At 34.1% G+C, this 20,861-nt stretch overlaps 1 protein-coding gene and 1 long non-coding RNA gene across 2 annotated transcripts in view; one reads left to right on the top strand and one right to left on the bottom strand.

The window, feature by feature from the left end:
• LOC106109828 overlaps positions 1 to 20,861 on the top strand; it is a 55,320-nt gene that overhangs the window by 30,259 nt on the left and 4,200 nt on the right. The window lies entirely within an intron of this gene.
• Positions 6,988 to 7,871, bottom strand: LOC106109829. The gene is made up of 3 exons (XR_001226040.1): positions 7,783 to 7,871; positions 7,569 to 7,622; positions 6,988 to 7,171 (listed from the first exon to the last, which is right to left on the bottom strand). It is a non-coding gene; the product is annotated as an uncharacterized LOC106109829 (long non-coding RNA).

The following is a 20,861-nucleotide window of genomic DNA, read 5'->3' on the forward strand; positions in this document are numbered from 1 at the left end:
ATAATAGTTTAAAATACATTTTCTTCATAATTTTAAATCATAACCTTTCACTGTTTTGTGGTATGTAATGCATAAAAATCAAAGTCGGTTAAAAAGTAAATTGCTAAGAGCAAAGGAATTTAATAAGGCAGCTTAGTGTTACGACACGTGGTAGATGCCAGACGTCTAGACGGGCCGTCGCGTCGCTCGCGTCGGCTGAAGGCTCTTCAGGAAAGGCCGCCGAAATAGACTCCACACCGCCGCCGCGCCCCCGCCCCCTCTGACCCCCGACACCTCCGCGCGGCCCGGCCCCGGCCCCGGCCCGGTTCGCTACGCGCCCTTCTACGATTACGCAAAAACGTAGACGTCGTTAACGTGCACTGAATTTGAGAACAGTTATGAGATTGTATTTCCAAAGTGTGACACGAACTTTGTTATATACAGGCTGTATTTTATTTCTTATGCAAATATTTAGGTTATATCTATTTAAGTGACTCCTTCTTGTATACAAAAATTGAATTATTACAGAACATTTATTAGTGGATTTTATTGCCGTTAGTTATATATTCCAATAGAAATATTTACTACCATTAGCGTTATTTTATCCCGCTTTTTCTTTCTTTTTTTAAAAACTCAATATTATGCTGTAACTGTTTTTGTTTTCCTAAATCGTATTTTTTTTCTGTGAGTCATATTAAACCATATATCATGCTAAGGTATTTTATAAGATCAACGTAAACTGTACTAGGTATTTCCCCGTTATTTAATGCATATTTAAGTACCGCAATTACAATTAAGATACGTGATTTATTACTATCAGATAAGTAGAGATATCGTACATGAAATTGGTTTAGTCTGATCATGTAGGGATTATGATCAAAGAGTAATTTAAGACAAAGGTCTGATCTATATTGCTATCCTTAAGGTTTTTATTGCAAAGACTGAACTGCTTGTTATGGTAAGATTAAAATGGATATCTTCTTGTGATAATCCGATAAAAAACAAGTTGAATTACATCACGTTTAACGTTGTTACATGAAGAAATAGATAAATTATTCAACATACGCACATCATTTGCTACATTACTTATGAAATAGCAAGCAATACTCTTGGTGTATCTCGTCGGATTGTAAATGAGTGCAATGCACCAAGTTGGTACTAACTTAAGATTACGGGCGCATTCGCGATGTCAATGTACGGATTATTCGAGAAGAGTAAATTGATGTAACACACGCGGGGCAAGGGGAGGGTCGTGCGGGGGAGGAGCATTGCATTTGCTGCACCGCTGTGCAATGCTCTCCCCCTCCGACCTCCGGCGTCCCGCTCTGCCTTAACTGGACGTTGCCACCGATTTTGTTAAACACAAAAATTTTCCATTCACCGGTCACTTTTGCATATTGGGTGCGATACATTGTGTTAAATCCGCAACAAAATATCGTGGCATTAAATTTCCATAACTTTATTAGCATATTTAAAGAAATATAAAAAAAAATACATAGAAGAAAGCTTATCGAATGACATTTCACTTGTCAATATTTTTTTAATCATTTAGGCTACATAAGGACTTGACATACATGTAAACCCACATAAATAAAAAGATACGCCTGCAACATTACCCTCCTCAGTAAGACGGAAGAAAAAGGGGGAAAACCTAATGTAAAATATAAACTAGATTCCTAGGTAGGTTAAATAAATATCACACACATTCTTCTACAAAATATTGTTAATTTTTTGAAAGGCTGAAAACTTTAAGCAAAACTTTTTATACAAACTAGAGAATACGAAGGAAATCCTGCGGTGGATCTATAAGATGAAAGTCCTGTTTGGGCAGCCTTGCGTGAAGCTGCGGTGAAAGCGGCCGGCTGTCGGTTAAAGGACAGGGCTTATCTGACATTACAACCTCGACGGTCACTACTAGTTGGTTGCTCACGGTCTCCCGCCATCAGCGATTGATGGAACACGCAATATTTGTTAAGAAAAACTTGATGAATGCATTTAGATTTTATAGTAATAAATTAGCATATAAGTTTTATCATCGTTCGTCCAAAATCGCGAGTAAGCTGCTCGTGGCTAGATGAGCTAAGACCTTAATTTTTTTTAATTAATAAGAGCTATCCTGATCTCATTAATAACTCATATAACGAAGAAAAATGACTACTGGAACTTTACACCCCTCGATTAACTGGTAAGATAAAGCTATTTTTAATATAAAAGTCATATAGAATTGTAATATATCAGATATAAAAATAAGAGGAAAAAGTTAGTTGTCGGGTCCAATTTGTGCATTCGGTAAAGACTTTGTAATAAATGAATTTTGATTTCGATGCGGTTTTTGTGGTCATTCAGATCACATTAAAAAGGTTCGATATTATAATACATTAATATTTATTGTTGTTATTAAAACGAATAACTTTACATTTATAAAGCATTTGACCGGTCTCATGAATGTCATACATACAAATCTGCTATACAATGCTCAACTTGCCCTACGAATAAAATTTACTTTACTTTTAAAAATGTAATCAACTGCAATAAAAATATATTTATTCCTTTATAATTTTTTTTTGTGCTTCTGTAATAACTTTTAGTTTTAGATAATAGGGTCAACTAACTTTTGAGTTTCATCTGCAGAGGCTTAATGATATCAGGCTAGTAAATCTCTTTAAGTTGTTGTTGGTTTTCGAAGTTGCATTTTGGCTTAAAACTTACTATAATAAAACAAATAGAAATAGAGGTAAAAAGAATGTCCACAATAGGTATATATGAATCTCAGAAATTTCAAATATGTGAATCGAAATAAAATACACTAATTATTTTTAAACAATAGGTTTTGTATTTGAAGAAAATATAGCGCATTTTTTGTCGATAAGAGGTTAACGAATGGCACAAGTATGTTTATAAAAATAACTTTTCTGTTTTTAATTAGTGCCTTAGTTGTGCGAAGATAATTAACGGTATGAAGGATTTTACATATATGTAGTTAGTGACTTAAGAATTCCTTAGGTACTTTTCTTTAATTGTGCGGAGACAAAGTCGCGGCTAGCCAGTAATACACAAAACTACAAATTCTATGAAGTTCGATGTAATAAAGGTAATCTATACTAATATAATAAAGAGTAAACACTGCTTTGTCGAGTAGGATGTCAGCAATCACAACATATTTTTGAATCATTATATTTTAATAAAAAGCCCTACACCTACGACACCTTTTAGGTTTTACTATTTATTATCACGCTATTTAACTTTGGGGTAATTAAATTGAAAAAAAGACCTTCATGTGGGAAAGCAAGCATAAACAACAAACTGCCAATATTAAGGAAGCGAGGTTGTTATGGTAAGGGTAATTTTGACATTTACAATTGAGAATTTGACAAATGTAAACAATAAAATATAGTTATTTATAAACTCACGCGGATAAAGCCGCTCGGGAACAGCTACTTTAATATAATTTTATTATTAACGAATTGTAGCAATATTAAAGGTTTTGTATATATTTTTAGATCTTACATATATTTTTGTTTAAATTTATATCTAAACCTGATAAGGTTTTGTTAAATAATTTATACACATTACTTATGTATTCTGAAATCCGCGCCCGTATGCAATTTTCTTTTCTTCGTTTCGCTCAAGCAATAAAATTTAAATGTACTGAATAAAAACCTTTTACAATTGGCAGCAGGTAATCAGGTGGGTAAAGACAAAGCGTTGGAGTCCTTTGACTTTGTAAACGTCTGACACCTTGACGCGTCCTCCACATCACTGACTCATTGGTGATCCAAACGTCATTTAAAAGACCATGCAAAGCTGGTCATTCAGATGTATTATTGTTTTTTAATTTGTTACTGGCTGTTGACTGTGACGAAATGATTTTGTAATATTTGTGCAGATTTTATGAAGACATTCTTCTCTCTTCGTTCTGTATTCATATCTCCTAATTATCTAGTAAATTCTCCTAACACTACCATTGGTACGGTTAATACACTGTACTAAAATATTACGTCAATACCAATTTCATATATTAACTCGAGTACATTTTAAGGATTTTCGGTTATTATTGTCACATATGAAATGCAAATAACATTTTATGTTATACATAAACATTTTATATTCAACCTTTAATAATTAAAAACTTGCACAGTCATTTAACGAGCAAAGGTTTCGAGCTAAATGTAAAGATATGTTTTGTCAGCAAATTATAATTACAAATATGGTGGACGGAAAGGTTGTTCGGTGTTATAAAAAAGGACATCCATGTCTCCCACGTGACCAAGTACTAAGGGGTTTTAATAATTTTAAAATTGGTTTTTTCAATACGGAATACTGGAAAAATATCATGATTCAAATTTTTATTGACAAAATAGTGTTTTATGGATTTCGAATCTTTGTTTGTTATAATTATAATGACTAACCTTTTTGCTATTCTTTATGTGGTATTTCACTACAGAACAAATTACATTTACATTATGTTTTGACATAATGACTGTTATCCAGTGACGAGTTTATCAGGAGTTGTTAATTTTGGAGTTAAATTAAAATATTTGGAGAATAAATAGGACAATAATAATAATAAGAATGCCTTTATAGCATCATTCATGATTCATTTATTCTCTGCTGACGCTGTTTACAATGTTTGCACTTGTATGCTGTACGGCAGACGGATAAAAAGCAATAAAAACGTCCTGCAATGTACGTGTGGCCAGTGGAGGTGTCGGTTGTCGGCAGGAGCCGTGCGGCTGACACGAGGCCGGTGGTGATGGTGACGGTGACCTGCCGTCCTTGCGCTGACACGCGCACGTCGCACGCGCGACCCTCTCGTCTCTCCTTTTGATATCATAATAACATCCAACAATTGCACACCAATACATCAACAAACTGTAACACGAATACAATAGATGCAAATCTAAATATGAATTCCGTACGTAGAAGGGCATATCAATAACATAATGGTATAATTATGTAACATTACGTTAGACGTGCAATAACGAAATATCCTAAAAAGTTACTAGTTCGTCTTTCAGGCGTCTGGAGGTTAAATCAACGTCTCACTACGATTCGTAGATATATTTTATTATGTAGCCAGTCGCTGACGAGGATTCCAGATTAAATTTTTAAGACTTTTTCATCCAAGCGCAGAATGTTATTACTGCTCAAATTGAAAAGAAACATTGTTCAATGAATACTTTATTTATTTAAATTCAGTTACGATCAAAGGTCTCGCGTTCATACGAAACATTTTAAACTGTATTCTATTATTTGTTAAACGTAGAACTTGTAGTTATGGATTTTTTGAGGTTTTACGAAACTTATAAAAAATGTTATAAATTGATTATTTTAATATTCCCTTTGCCGTTACTAGGGCTGATACAAATAACGTTCGAACAGTAAATTAGGGACAGAGTAACCATGTTTGCTATATCATGGTACGGACGGTATACTCGTAGTGGCACCGTAGACGATAATTGTAATGTTTTTTTCCATTCAATATTTTTATTTCTATTACCATTATTCAAAGCCATGACCCGCAATGTCCCAGCTTGTTACACTAACCGACACCCCGTGCCTTTTTAGTGCTCTACATTTGTTTTTTTTGTTTACAAGTTGTTTTAACATCGTTACAAATAATTGCTGTGTAAAAATAATCTATTACAAACTTGAAAGACGAAGTTTTTGAAGTAAAACAGTGATCGCGTAAGGTCAAGAGGTAAGCGATAAATACCAATATGACATTTATTTAACCTTTATTTGACCTTGCAATCATTAGTTAATTGATTAACCTTACCCTAAATTAGTTTCACATATATTTTACTACTTAAAAGTAAATAAAAAAAATGTTTTAATTAGAAGCTATGAAGCGTAAATCATACCGTTAGCACTGATTATCAGTCGAAGAAAATTTAAAGTTTAAAAAATATGCAGTCGATCATTAACATTCAATGATGTAGAAGTTATTTTTAAGGTTATAGAAGTACAGTTTAGTTAGTAACAAAGGTAAAGTCGTCCACAGGACGGCTAAGGTCGGATAGGGCGCGGGTCGCCGCGGGCGGCGCGAGGGCGCTGCAACTTGCCCTTGCCGCACAGACCAGACCAGACGGTGTATGCACCCTGCACTGCCCGCCCCTCCGCCACTCACACCGCCGCCTCACCACACACCCTCACACCCTCACACCAACAGGCCGTGATGCTGCATTTTAATGACATCGAAATGAACTTAGACAATCAGAAAAATATATTTAAAAAGCTTTTAATTGTGATCTCATTAAAACAAATCTATTTAAATACATTTTATTATTAAATGCCTTTTTATTATGAACATCTTCCAGTAACCTAAGTACCAGAGAGTACATATATCAATGCAGTGCACGTAAACTGAACACGTCCGACAAATTGATGTCAACGCCTTCTCGAACCTCCGTTTCTCAAATTTAATTCACGATAAGCAGCAACACTTTTGTATGCGCCCGCGCACAATGCCTATTCAGAGTTATTGAGGACCGCTGAATCGGCAATCGGCGATCCGTCCGGTCGTTCACCCTTCATTATAAATTCATCACAAGGATATGGTTGGAGCAGGACAATGTGACTTCAAAAATTTATCGGTACCAATGGTAGCTTTATTACTATTGCGAATTCTGGTTTTTAAATACTCAATGTGGAACATGTGACAGCTCAGGAAAATATACCAGGTTTTTTCAATTGAGAATTTTATTGTTTCAATCGTATTTTCAACTATTTCTATAACATTTCGCTAATTGTCCGTTTCGTATTAATACTAAATTAGAAATGAAAAGAGTTAATTCATTTAATAAGTTTTATTGTATGTGGTAATCATTACAAAAGTTAAATGAATTTTAATTTTGATATAAGATTACAGTAGTTGACAATATGTATTTTGTTTTTTTAATACGTACTATTTAAATGGGTGAAATATCTTTAACAATAGCCATAATTGCACGACCCACTCGTACCAGAGCATCCAGCAGTTTGGCGGTGTTATCTATTAATTGCTTGACCAGCTCCTTGTCTATTTTTAAATTAGAATTTTCGAGTTTCTTCAAACTCGTGATTTCCGTATTTGCCATTACAATCATGTCTTCTTCCCATGCTTCAAGATCAGTTATTAAAGCATCCAATTGACTTTTATCAAATTTCTCATTTTTCTTTTGCAATGAATTGGTTACTAGTGGTGGTTTTTCTGGAGAACAAATACAATTTTTCATGTAGTGTTAATTGTGTGTGTTAATGCGCTTTGTGTTCGAAACTAAGTAGATACCCTGTATGTTTCCTTAATGCTAAAAATCAAACGAATTAAGAATGTATTTTACTTAACATGAAACGAGGGTGCGAAAAGGCTTTTGTGAATATTATTAATTTTTATAGCAATTATTTATTTACATCGTGACTAAATTATCTTAATCAAACTAAAATGTCATACATATCGTAAACTTTCACCGAATTGCGAGCTGAAGGTATTCAACAATTTTTCCTTCACAAAGATAATTAATTTAACGATTTTTATTGTATATAGAAGAACATAGAGATGTAAATCTGTTAGTATTTCTTATCAGGCTAAAGAAGCTTGCAACACTTACCAATTCTATTATTTGAATGGTTGGCTTCATCCAAAGTTTTACTTTGAATGATAGCTACGAAAAAAAACAAGACTAATAATTTGAACAACATACTGATGCTATAATAAATCAGTAACTGCAAGAATAAAGAATAGTATGATACTATTTATACTATAGAAATTTAACGTCAAATGGTTTTTTCTTGAATTTAAAATATTTAACTATCAGTAAATACCTTTATGTTTTCCGGTTTTTAATAAGCACAATATGAAGAAGGAATTTTCGTAATTTTAGATTTAACTAGCTGTTCCAGTGCGACTTCACCCGCATGAAATGATGAAAATTTTGTTTTATTTTTTACATCTGTCAAATTGGCAATTTCAAATGTCAAAATGACATGACACGACAACCTTGCTTCCTTGATGTTGGCAGCAACTTATGGTCTCTTTCACACATTAGGGTTTTTATCCAAAATATTTACCCCATAAGTTCAATGGCGGTAAAATATATAGCCTAAAACGTGACGCAAGTGTAGGGCTTTTTATTAAAAAAAAGAATTAGTCAAAAACATGCTGTAATTGCTGACATCTTAGGCAACAAAGAAGTGTGTGTTTACGCTTTATTATAATAGTATAGATAATCATAATGTATATTTGTTGTGATAAAAATGGCATCAAAAATATGTCAATTATTTAAAATTGGTGTCATAAAATGGTTAGTATTTTCCATGCTTTACATGAAAATAATTTGTTACGATGCATACCTTAATTTGTATATACTTGGATTATAAGAGTGCTGGATTTGTTTTGCTAAAACAACAACTTTTACGGCATTATTACAAAAAAAAAGTGTAATGCCTTTGAAGATGTGTTGGTGTAAACTTTCAAGTTATACTTTGTACTTTTTATAACTTGATTACTTGTGTAACTCGAATTATCTGGTGTTCCACTGACTACCAAGGACATGGATGTCAGCAATGATTTACTAACCTGCTGCATTTAATTAAGTAAATCTACATACTACGTAAAAATAGACAGTAAATGACACTTAGGGTCGTTTAAATATCACCAAATGTACCGGTTGCTTAACTTTAAAACGGTGCCGTTTACAATTTTTTTTAAATATCAGTAAAACTTTGGTAATTTACTAATATTTTCTTTAACCATTCAAACTAAGCTCTAGGCTTGTGCTAGGATATGGTTCACGACAATAGTCGAATGATGGGATTCGAACCCTGGACCGCAAGATCGGAAGTCCATACCCCAAACCATTAGACTCTTGGCGTTTTAACACAGAAAATGCATGATCGCCTTCTCTCTACTGACATTCTAACCGTTGTATACAACTTGGGTATATTTATTTGCTGTCGTTGTTCGTATTACAATGAAAAGGTAACTCACCACCTCCGTTACGTTTTTTAGATCGCAAAACTAACATTGTTTACGAAATTAGTATATTTACTTCCTAGGCTGGTGAAAAAGTATCACTAAACCCTGTTACACATCTTCTGTCAGTGAACAGTTCAACTGTACAATTTAAACTTAAAGTGTGTAGCAGAAAGTGTTAAGACTGAATGTGGATGGCTACAAAGGAAGAGGAAGATCTAAGAAAGTATGGATGGATTGTGTGAAAGAGGATATGCTTAAGAAAGGAGTGGATTCAGATATGACGGCTGATAGAGATGTATGGAAGAGCAGCACATACTGTGCCGACCCTCCGTAAGGGATAAGGGCAAGTGGATGATTATGATGTGTAGCAGGGTTTAGACTGGCGAAGAAAACTAATACAAAGTATAGATTGATTTTACGTTACATTTAGTGAGTTCACCGGAGTGTCTTTTTTCCTGATATTTCAGATATTTTAAATGAATTAGAGCGAGCGCACACCCTTGAATAAACTATCGCACAACTGTTTAATTGTGCATTGATTCCTATGACCTTATATGGAGGTGCGCACATTACTCGATTTTTAGTTGTCCAACTAAACAGTTGAATTGGCTGCAAGACAATCGCACAATAGTTGTGCGATAGTTTAATCAGAGGTATGCGCCCGTTCTAATGGTTAATATCAAGTGCATTTACTAAGCATGGACTGACAAAATTAAAAATAAAAAAAAAATTGCGGTATTGATTACTTTATTTGTGTTGTAAATAAGTAATACATTTTAAAAATATATGTAGTTCTTCATGGGTTTTTTGAATGAATTATTTCTTTGATTATGCGGACCTCCTCTGCGACTACCAAGCCGAAGTCCTTCAGGGCAGTTATCAGTTCCATTACATCTTCGACTATTGCCTTATATTCCAACTTTACTTGACCTACGTTTCCTTCGGGTTCGGGTTCTTGTCCACCAAACCATCCAAGACCAATGAATATGTCAGGAATATTATCTGGAGGATTGTAATAATCATCTCCAACAGCTAGGGTTTAAAAAAAAATGTAAATTATTGATTCACATACACATTCACGATCGTCAAAACTTCAACATAATTATGTAATTGATGGAAAATTTAACATTTTCGTTTATATTGAAACCTTGAAATTCTATTGTTGAAAACGATATCTTGTATTACAAAACATATGTCTGTTTAAAAAAAGATCGATGTTATAACACACATTTGCTATCAAACACTGAAAAGGAGTAATTATTAAGCTTTGGATATACCTTGTAGGGCTAAGGGTTCTGGATGTTGTCCTAAAACAGCAAAACTCGACAATAAAATACAAGTAACCACTTCAAATAACATTTTTGTTAATGGTCGAATGTACGTTTTAAAAAACCTAATTACCAACACACCTAAACATTAATGGCTTCGCATAATTTATTTTACCCTACTTTTATAGGCGTAAAAACATCAAATAATTAATATATTCAAACAATTCTTCAAACATGATATTTAACAACTTTTACAGCCAGTAAAGGGTAATTTATAGCTTTAACATTTCAATTATGTTTATGTATTATACATAAATACATATGTATTTGCTAAACACATCTATCGGTATTTAACATTCTAAACAATACAATAAACAAAAAATGCGTCTTCTATCTTTATTGTTACGAGTACTAGTTAATTAGTAAATGCGAAAGTTTGGTTTGATTTCTGTCCAACCATTTGTTATTACGTAACACAAATACTGTAGATTATTCGATCATGTACTTTGTCGAGTTTATAGAAGTTAGTACAAGGTAATTGGTAGTGAAAACTGAAAGGTTGTAAAAGGTGGTAAAAATTGGGTGTAAAGGAATGTGAGTTTTCATCGACAATGGCACTCACCTGATCACTTCGCTAGAGCTAGCCAATACAGCAAACGTCATCAGTAACTACAGGCCTATAATTATCACATCCTCAAATGCGATCATCATCATCATCTTTGTCAGTCGGATGTCGTACACTGCTGGAAGTAGACCTCTCCCATCGATTTCCACAATGGCCGGTCATGTGACCGCGACCTTGACCAATAGAAATGCGAATCCTAGCTTGAAATGCGATCCCAATAATACAATTTGAAGAACGCCTAATCATTAAGCAGATGATAGGCGTTTTTAAAATACTTTTGAATGCGCAGCACACGGACATTTGTTCGTCTTCGCCTTTGCATCCGTTCAATGCGGTTTAAGTGTTACACACTTATTAGGCTGCTACGTGATTTTGGACTAGGATTGCTAGATGGCAACATATAGTTTTAGGATATTCATGTCATGACAAGGGTAGTGAAATTTGGGGTGGTGACTGATATATTAATGCACAACCTAAAATACTAGGACTAAGATCTTGATATTTGAACATAGAATACTGATTATACAAAAGTAATTTTTCTAATATCGTCCCGCTGAATGTCTAGAGTAGGTGTGAAATATTGTATGAAGAAATATGTTCTTTTCAATAGAACTAAAAATTTACGAACATTTGCAGAATAAGCAACTAATTACTTGCTACTTTACTGACTTTTTAAATTGTAGTTTATATACGGCCTTAACCCATTTTATATTTAGAAATTATTTTTCACACCTAAAACAAAGGCTTTAGTGATGTGAAATTTTGTATAGCGATATCAGTAACTACGTGGGTCTAAACAAGAGGGTGGAATTTTTAACAGAATAACTTACAAAAAATTATCAAAACACAATACAAATAATTAATTAACTTTATTGAATAATCTAATAATGAAAACTTTTCTCCATCTGATTAAATACATTTGCAGCAGCAGCATAAATAAAAATAAATGGAAATGGTTGCTATACACTTTATTTATTAATTTTTGCATAATTAGGATTAATACAAGTAATGTAAGTAATAATAATTGTGTGACTGGAGAATAATTGTTTAAAATCACAATTATTTAAGACATATACCATATTTATGTAATTAAAAATAAAATATACTTTTGTTGGTGTTTTATAGAATTAAGGAATATGAAAAATACTTTTTATTACAGCGATAATTAGTTGAACCTCATTTTTGTATAAGTTTATAATTTCTTTTATTATCTCAAAGAATTTTATTAAATCTTCTATTAACTTTTCGTTATCTTTTATTTCGTAAGATGTTCTTTCTTTGTTGTTTTTGACAATCGTTTGGGTATTTAATGCAGTTATTTCCTTTTCCTCTAGATTCCTTACTCTTTTCAGAATTTCATTCGTGTTTTGAATTGATAAGCCCTTTTCGTCATTAACAGCGTCCGTAACTGAAAATAAATTAGTATCATAATGAGGTAATTGACTTGACTTTTAATTATTACAAAATAAGTAACAACTAATTCATACAAAATCTTTTAGAACTGGTTGGGAAAATACACGAAAATGAAAAATAATTATACTTAATTCCAAAATACATTACCAATTATATCACCATGCAAATACGAGTTTTCAGATTTTTGCTTACTCATTCCCAATACTAAATCGGTAAGCAATAACGATAAAATTATTTTAACAATCATTTTCGTGCGTCTTCTACAACCATACACTGTTAGTTAAATAACATTTAAATTGTAAATTTTATAATAAACAATATCAGAGCCAGAATTTAAAATATTCTGTTTATGATAACTGTACAAATTCCTACATTAAAATGTATGGCATATGCAATGGCATACTGTCTTTTACAGTGATTTTTACGTGAACGTAACTTATGTATCTGTACTATCTATACCATCATTCTATACTTAATATAATAAAGCGTAAACACACACTACTTTGTTGCGTAAGATGTCAGCAATCACAGCATATTTATGAACAATTCTTTCTTTAATAAAAAGCCCTACACTTACGTCACGCTTTAGGCTATATATTTTCACACTATCAACTTAAAGGGTAAATAAATTGGATAAAATCGCTTATGTGGGAAAGGGAACATAAGCTACAAGCTGCCAACATCAAAGAAGTAAGATTGCCATTTGTCATCAAGTCATGTCATTTTGACATTTGCAATTGGTAATTTGGGAAACACAGTTACAATTACAGTTTAAACAAGACTGTGTAAATATAAAAGCAGTTATAGTATTTACATGTGATAATTAAACTCAGTTAGTGACGATAAACTTATTTAATCAAAATTACATTTAATGCTAGACAAAAATAAACATACAAATGAATATATAAAATACTGACAAGAAATAAAAAAAATAAAGTTCAACGAACTCTATGCGGCTTGTTTAAACTAAAAAGGTTAGAGAATATAAAAAAAGCAAAGACCCTCGTTAGCAAGCGAGCAAATGGCAATATAATACTAATTAAACATTTACACGACTTAGAAGGAAAAGCGAGGGTAGGTCTTGTAAGAGAAATGCTTTGAGAGCATGCAATATGCATACCTGCGATTTGTTATCCCAGCAAGTCGATCCCTCCATTGTGCGAGGTCCATGCCCCGCAAGGGGATGCATATAGATTGCATTTTGTAATCAATTAGGGGAACTCGCACAATAAACAATCCGCCTTCATTTTATCTCGCTACTGTAATTAAGATAGCCTCGAGTCAACGTATTTACTATGCTATAATTAGAAAAACAAATGAACACTATTTTTCTAAAACATTGGATAATCATGTTAATTTTTTACTCCCATTTTTTTTCCTTTTCGAGATGTTATGGTCGGATACTGAAAAAGATAACGCTCAACTTACATATAGCGTAAGGAAGTAATACACACAATTTTATTTTGTCTTTTCAAACCATTTTACAGTTTTTAAGACATAACAAGTACAGATATCATTAAACGAAGCATTGTAATAGACGTTCATTAATAAATGTTATATGAATTAAAACCTTTTTTTACAAACCATACGATTAACCATTGACAAACAAAATGTAAAGCATGGTTACTAGTAGTTAAACATAACAAATTACTCCCAAGTGCGCAATTTAAATTATATAAGATACAAGCACTTAAGCGTGTAACTTAAAAGGGCAGACGTAGATTAAGTTTACATTATTATAATATAAGATTAAGTTAAAACATGTTGGAATATTCAAAACATGTCTAAAAGTGGTCTGACATTGCTTTTGGTTAACAGAATTACTGGGCCCATTTATCGAGGCTCGTTGGAAAGGGGTTGGTAGGGTGAGTGGGAGTTGGTTGGGCGACAGGGCGGTCGGGGAGAAGTCGGGAAGGGGGGGTCCAGACGTATTTTCAAGGTTAAGGCTAACCTGCGCCGTCTGGCCCACGGCACGCGAACTCAATATTACACATATTGCATTTCATCGCTCCTAATATGTGGAATTTTCAATTTAATATATTTCGTTATTGAACTGTTTGTGGCTTATATTACAGTCGCGTGGTTTGTTAAAAGAATCTACAATATTATATAGAGGCTTCAAACAGCTTATGTTTTGTTACAATATAAGTAAATAACGATCGTAAAGTATTGTTGCATGAAATAGGTATACCTACTTCTAAATCCATAATTTCACATCTCAAGGACAACTCTATGGTTCAAGTAACACAACTAGATGCGGTCAGTTAATACTAGACCAAATAAAAAACTGTAGAAAATTGTACGTTTTGTACAATAAAAATCAAAGTAAAGTGGGGCGAATGAATTAGTGCAGCGTGAAGGGCATCGAATTGGTCTAGCCATCTGTTACGTGAATTGACGTTTATAATCGCATAGAGTGGTAACGGATGAGCAGTGTACAGACGGTCGGCGGCGGTCACTCAAAAATGTGCCGGATGACGTTCAAGGTGCGAGGTGCGAAGTGCGAGGTGCGATGCATGCCGCCGCGCCGCCGCTGCCCACCGCCCGCCGCCCGCCAGACTGATCGACGCGCCGTATGACCTCACACTAAAACACCACGATTCATTTCTGTTTTATCAGGACTATTGTATTTCTTAAATCGGTTGATATTGATCATCGAGAAGATATTAACTTTTATAGATATCGTGTTCTTAAGTTTTAAAACATCTAGATATATCTTAAACAAAAATAACCTTTTCTATTTAAAATACAAAAATCCACATTCTCTAAAAATCGATAAATTTACAAATTTTCCGAAAAAATTCTATCGATCGTTATGTGTTTCATTGTAAACATTTTTTTTCTTCTAATGTTATCCTTTGATTATTGGTCACCTTAGCGCCAGGCGGCATTGTGTAAGGGGACACGGCGTAACTAACCACAGCACCGTCCGTTACCATCGGTTACGTAAGCGCGCATCAAATAACAATTACCCGACTCAAATGTTTCGCCCTCATTGTCCCCTGCCTACTAAATACATGACTCACTTTGTGACCCTTATTTATAGTACAGGTGCGTGATTCAACTGACAATGCAATTATCAAGATTAAACAAAATACCATCTGCTATTTTAGTTTTAATCATCAGAACGAGTTTTTTTGTAAAAAGTCCAAATTATTATAACTACTATAGATAATTCTAAATAGAATAGAGTTAATACACTTGTGAGTTTTATTCAATAGAGAAGAAAGAAGAATTTATTCGGTACGGAATTTTTATAGTAGTGAAATTTTTTAATAAAGAACCAATCAAGACATCTGTAATTGCGGATGTCTATGGGTAGTAAATTCTATTTTCAAATTCAGGTGGCCTCTTGCTCGTTTGCCACCTTATCATATACAAAAACACATTTCAAATTTTAATTACCACAGAAAAGATAACGTCAACTTTACTACTGTGTCAATTTTATTAAAGTAAAATAAACGATAAAATAATAATAAATAACATAAAAACAACATTGCATGTTTAGCTTCATCGTATAAATTAAAATGGTTCTTTGCGAGATTCAGTTTTGAAAACAAAGACTGAGTACTAAGTCTTTATTATTTTATATTATTTTAATCAAGCACGAAATGGGTGCATTGTGTTTACTTAGCCGTACCATTACAACTTCTATTCATTAAGTCTACATTAAATGACGTCTTTTCAATAAATGTTAATTAAAACACATAAAGCATTTCTTTTAACAACTCGTTGTCTCATTTTAATAAAACCATATTTGTTCTCTTGAACATTTGAGTGTATGTATTCTCTCTGTCTTGCTATTACAAAATATTCTGTGTACTTTAATATATTTCAGTACAGTATACATTAAATAAATGTCACATTAAGATGTTTTTATTTTGACGAGACGTTTTGGGTTAGGGCCAACAGTGTTCAGCTTATGTATCTAAAAGTAGGTACAAACATACGCATATCTTCTAGTCGATGTTAGTTTATTTTTAACTAACCTAAACTTTTCCATTATTTTCATTGATTATTTTTAAAATTGACGGCGTGGAGGAGATCGACAAAGAAAGCTGACCCCACTACCATTTGGTATACAGGCTAGGAAGAGACAGTGATAGAATAGTTTTTCATCTTTGTCATTTCGACCTGAAGAATATTAGGTACTAGTTTTCACCTGCGACTCCGTCCGTGTGGTATTAAAAAACAAAAGTAAGTACCTTATGTGTTCTTCCAGACTATGCTCTATGCCAAATTTCATTCCGATCCTTTCAGCCGTTTAGGCTACAAACTCTAACTGACAACCACCCATCTTAATTTTCGTATTTGTAATGTTAGTAAAAGTAAGATTAGTAAGATTATAGACCGACAAGTTATGTGACCTGGTGATCAGAAGTGGAACTAAAATATTACAACTCACTAGCGCCCATCTTTTACATTATTTTCTATGTCCATGTAATAAAAGTAGGGTGCTATTGGGCTATCATAAATTTGACCTACTTATGCTCGTCGGATCAAATATCTTTTGTCCGTCAACGTAACTTTCAATATTCTTAAAATGTTTCATAGAAATACTCCACTAAGTAAAAACTTTGGAAGCAACGTGTTATTTTTTGTGGCTTCTTAAAAAAGTTAGGAATGTTCGAACTTACGTAAAATGTTTTCGGCTAATTTTGCTTTTACGACTTCTAAGTTGCTTTACAAGTAATAAAACTTAAAACAATATCTGGAAAGTTTTTAAAAATATTTTTTCGAAGTATTCCTTATAACGTAGTTTTAATGAAATCTATTTTTGTTTCAAACATGCCTACGATAATTAATAAGTTTCACTTTGTTAATACTTTGAGGAATTTCAAATCAGACTCCAAATTATCCTAAGTAGTTATATCTAGAAGGTTTACTACTTATGTAATAATAAAAATAAATCAGTTTCGACATAATGTGCGTAAAACAGTGTGTTACTCTATGCTACATACGCGTGGGGTAGGATGTGTTTAGCACAACTCTTTGAAGAATAATTTTAATCGTATAGTGAAAGGTACAGATTCATTGTAAGTAAAACTACATTTTTCTAACAAAAATCTGTTACCGAAATAATATTGAATCTTCGTCACATTTGATGATCGGTGGGCAATAAAGAACTACCGAAAGGGTATCAGGGGAGATAGAAGTGAGTCAGACGGCAGCGGCAGACGGAAATGAGTCCTTCCTCCGCGCTATCGGCCGGCACTTTTGTTAAATTAAAATGGATGAGGTTTAAAGTGGTGCGGCCGTAACTAACGGTTGGCGCGTCGTCTGCGCGCGATTACGGCAATCTGCTGCGCCGCAAAAAATAGGACGTCGCGACGCGTGGGGTCCCTTGCCCCTCGCACTGACGCCTCCCGCGACCCCGCGCCCCGTACCGCCTCGCTCTGAGCCACTGACATAGTAAAAACTTGAAGTGTCCTGCTGTAATCGCTTTTTATTTAGGCTACAACCGATCGCATGTACACAAAACTTTTATCTATGCTTGTAAACATCTACTAAAATAACTATGACTGTAGATTTGTTAATTACTACCGTGTATTTTAAGTTTATTCATAACCTGTTTACTTACTAACATTTCATACGATGTTCTGTTAAAAATGCTCTGAAAAATATAAGAACACACTCATAAAGATCCTGGGATCCAACCAGAAGCGTCGTACTCGTCGTGTCGAAGCGAAACAAAAAAGTTAATAGTCAATAAAATCAGAAAAAACCATTGACCGTCTGCGCCGCGCCGGTGTCGGTACCGTGGCTCGACTCTATTAGACAATGCGTTACGCCGATCAAGACAAGCCAAATTGATTTGCAGCAGCGCTACCGTTACGTTTAATTATCGAAAGCATTGTGTAGCGGCCGAGATTGTCTGCGTCAGTGGTTCCAAACCTGTTCAAAGTGACTTTAACAATGTAGAAACGTCGGCATATTTAAGAGATAATATTTATTCAGATACCTAAATGTTTCTTATTAAGACAAAAAAGTGTAGTTACAGCGTAATTATCTATTGCGTAAACTCAGTCGATACATGACCTCACAGCGTTCCGATGTACTCTTTTAGTGTTAGTCCCTTAGACTTCCTTACAGAAAGGTTCAGAGCATGTGTAATTATTTTGATTTTTGCAGATACAGAAGTTTATAAACATTATTTCATTATTAATCGCTACCGCCAGTAAAAGAATATAAAAAAGTTAACTTAAATAAAAGGTTGCAGACATCTGATCTCAAAGTATCAGTCTAGACGGTGATGCAGACAGTATTGCAACACGGACTATTAACGATCATACTTAAATGTCTTAGGCGCGAAATTATCGTGCCATTAACTGAAGACTGGTCATAAACCGTCTTCACGGCTTGTCTCTTCGCTGATATAACCGCACACTCGTAAAAATTTTCGTGCACACGTGTTTCTACATATACAAACAATTACATTTAATGTATATTCGAATTAAGTTTCAACTCAATAGCGATGAATAATTAATTATTCTATCTTAATAAATATTAAAATTGTTCATCAGTCACATATGTCTGGTATATCAAATTGTCACACAAAAGTTTGTTTTTTCTTTTAATTAAATTCCGGAAAGCGAGCAATTAGTTAAGCTCTTTATGAATAGAGTACATGAGTACTCCTTATCTCAATTTAACAAAAAAGTAAATTTCTCGTAACTAATAATTAAAACAAGGGACTCTCAGTAACCCGTATACTTCAAGTGTCGCAGTTAACTTTAAACTCTAATGTGTTTAAACATTATCTTATTACGACTTTCATATTATTATGCAATAAAGTGATAGAAGCAAATAAACATACAGGTTTAAAAGTTTCTGTTTGCGCGTCTTAGTATATAAATTAGCATAATGCAATTCGTCTAGACGAAGAAGTGCGGTGCGCGCGTGCCGAGCTCAAGACTGGTGAGCGGTGCACTTGCATTGCGCTTGTCGCGCGGTCACACGGCGCACTACTTATCCTCGTATATTACATTCCACCTTCGTTTTATACTCTTACTGCATTGATAAAGACTGCAGACAGACTTTAACGGTTTGCTTAAAGGTCGTTTACACTCAAACTACCTTTCAAACTTTTAAACTATTCGTATAAAATACCTCAATACCTGAGTACCTACGTGTTAGTAGCTTGAATGCCGAATTACGAGCAATAAATAGAATGTTAAATACACAAACAATAAATAATAAACGAATTCGCCCTTTTGTTATCTTTTATAAAAGTTACTTTTCAATATTCATTCCATGCTATTGTTTTTATAATAATCGTTTTGAATTGATATGAAGTAGCGATCAGAAGGCAGTCTAGCTCCCTTTGTGAACGGAGTGACGTCACGGCGTGGCGGCGGCGGCATTCGGTGTTTGTATTATAGTCTAGGCCAGTCTAGACAGCGCGCGCTGTCAGAGGACAACAGACAAGGCCTGAGAAACGTCTGGAGGTGAGATGAAGGCCTCTCAGCTACCTTACAAATGCACTGGCGCGGCGGCCGGCGGCGGCGGCGGAGCTCGTATTGTGAAAGTGCGCCGATACGGTACAATAAGCACGTATCTTAACATTAAGTTAACAGTACGTGTTTCGACGAACACTATTATTACGCTAAGTAAAACTTTTGCGTATTTCAAATAACATTTTATTAAATTCAGCAATGTGGCGTATTTATAATAAAGCATATGATATTTAATGTTCACATTTATTATTGTTCTATCTGCTCATAACCATTAAACATTTTGTGGTTAAAAATGTTATGTTAGACGTTTAGTATGAATCACAGCAAATTACTTAGCGAAAAGTAATTTATGCAAATAATTAAGTACGTATTACTATTATTATTTACTATTAAGTAAGTTACCGTCGACGAATGAAATCCCGGAAGTATGGGAAGGGACAAGCCACCATAGATATTGATGTTGTCATTAATTAGCGACGCAATGGGCCGCAGACATCAGCCCGCCCGGTGGCTAATGGTGGCCGTCTAGACCAATCCCCGCACCCCGCGCACCCATCGCTGCACCCCCGCACAGCGACACCCACGCCCGAGGCCCCGTGGAAATCCCGACACCTGGGCATTGGGAACCTATCACTGCCACAAAAGGTTTTAAAAATACTACATCGATAAAAATTTATTTTCATACACATATAACTTTTTAAGTGTTTTTTCTTTCAAGTTAGTTCCTACTGAGCTTAACGAAGAATTTTAATCTTAGTAACTACTGTCTTTATTATGCTTAAGTACTTTGTCGGAAATGAACACAACATTTAACTGGGACATTGAATCATTGAGCATTGAGTTTTCAATTAAGTGAAATTCTGGTCTGAACGGACGAAACGCGGGCACGTGGATGCGTGTGAATTTGTATTGACTGCCTATACAATACACTGTAATACTGTAAAGTCTAGACGTGGGGGCGTACGGAAAAGGTGTAGGCAGCTAACGAGCTAGGGTTGGCAAACCAATAACTTCTTATTTTTCTTTACCTTTAATACAGTTAATTTAATGATATGATTTGGTCAAATTATTTTTTTAACATTCCACAAAAAATAATTTGCCTACTGGTTTATATCATTGAACAAAAATCACTTGGTGCTAAGTAGTGAAAATAATTGTAATTC

This window comes from Papilio polytes, unplaced genomic scaffold, assembly GCF_000836215.1.
Source record: "Papilio polytes unplaced genomic scaffold, Ppol_1.0 DF821067.1, whole genome shotgun sequence".
Classification (NCBI taxonomy): domain Eukaryota; kingdom Metazoa; phylum Arthropoda; class Insecta; order Lepidoptera; family Papilionidae; genus Papilio; species Papilio polytes.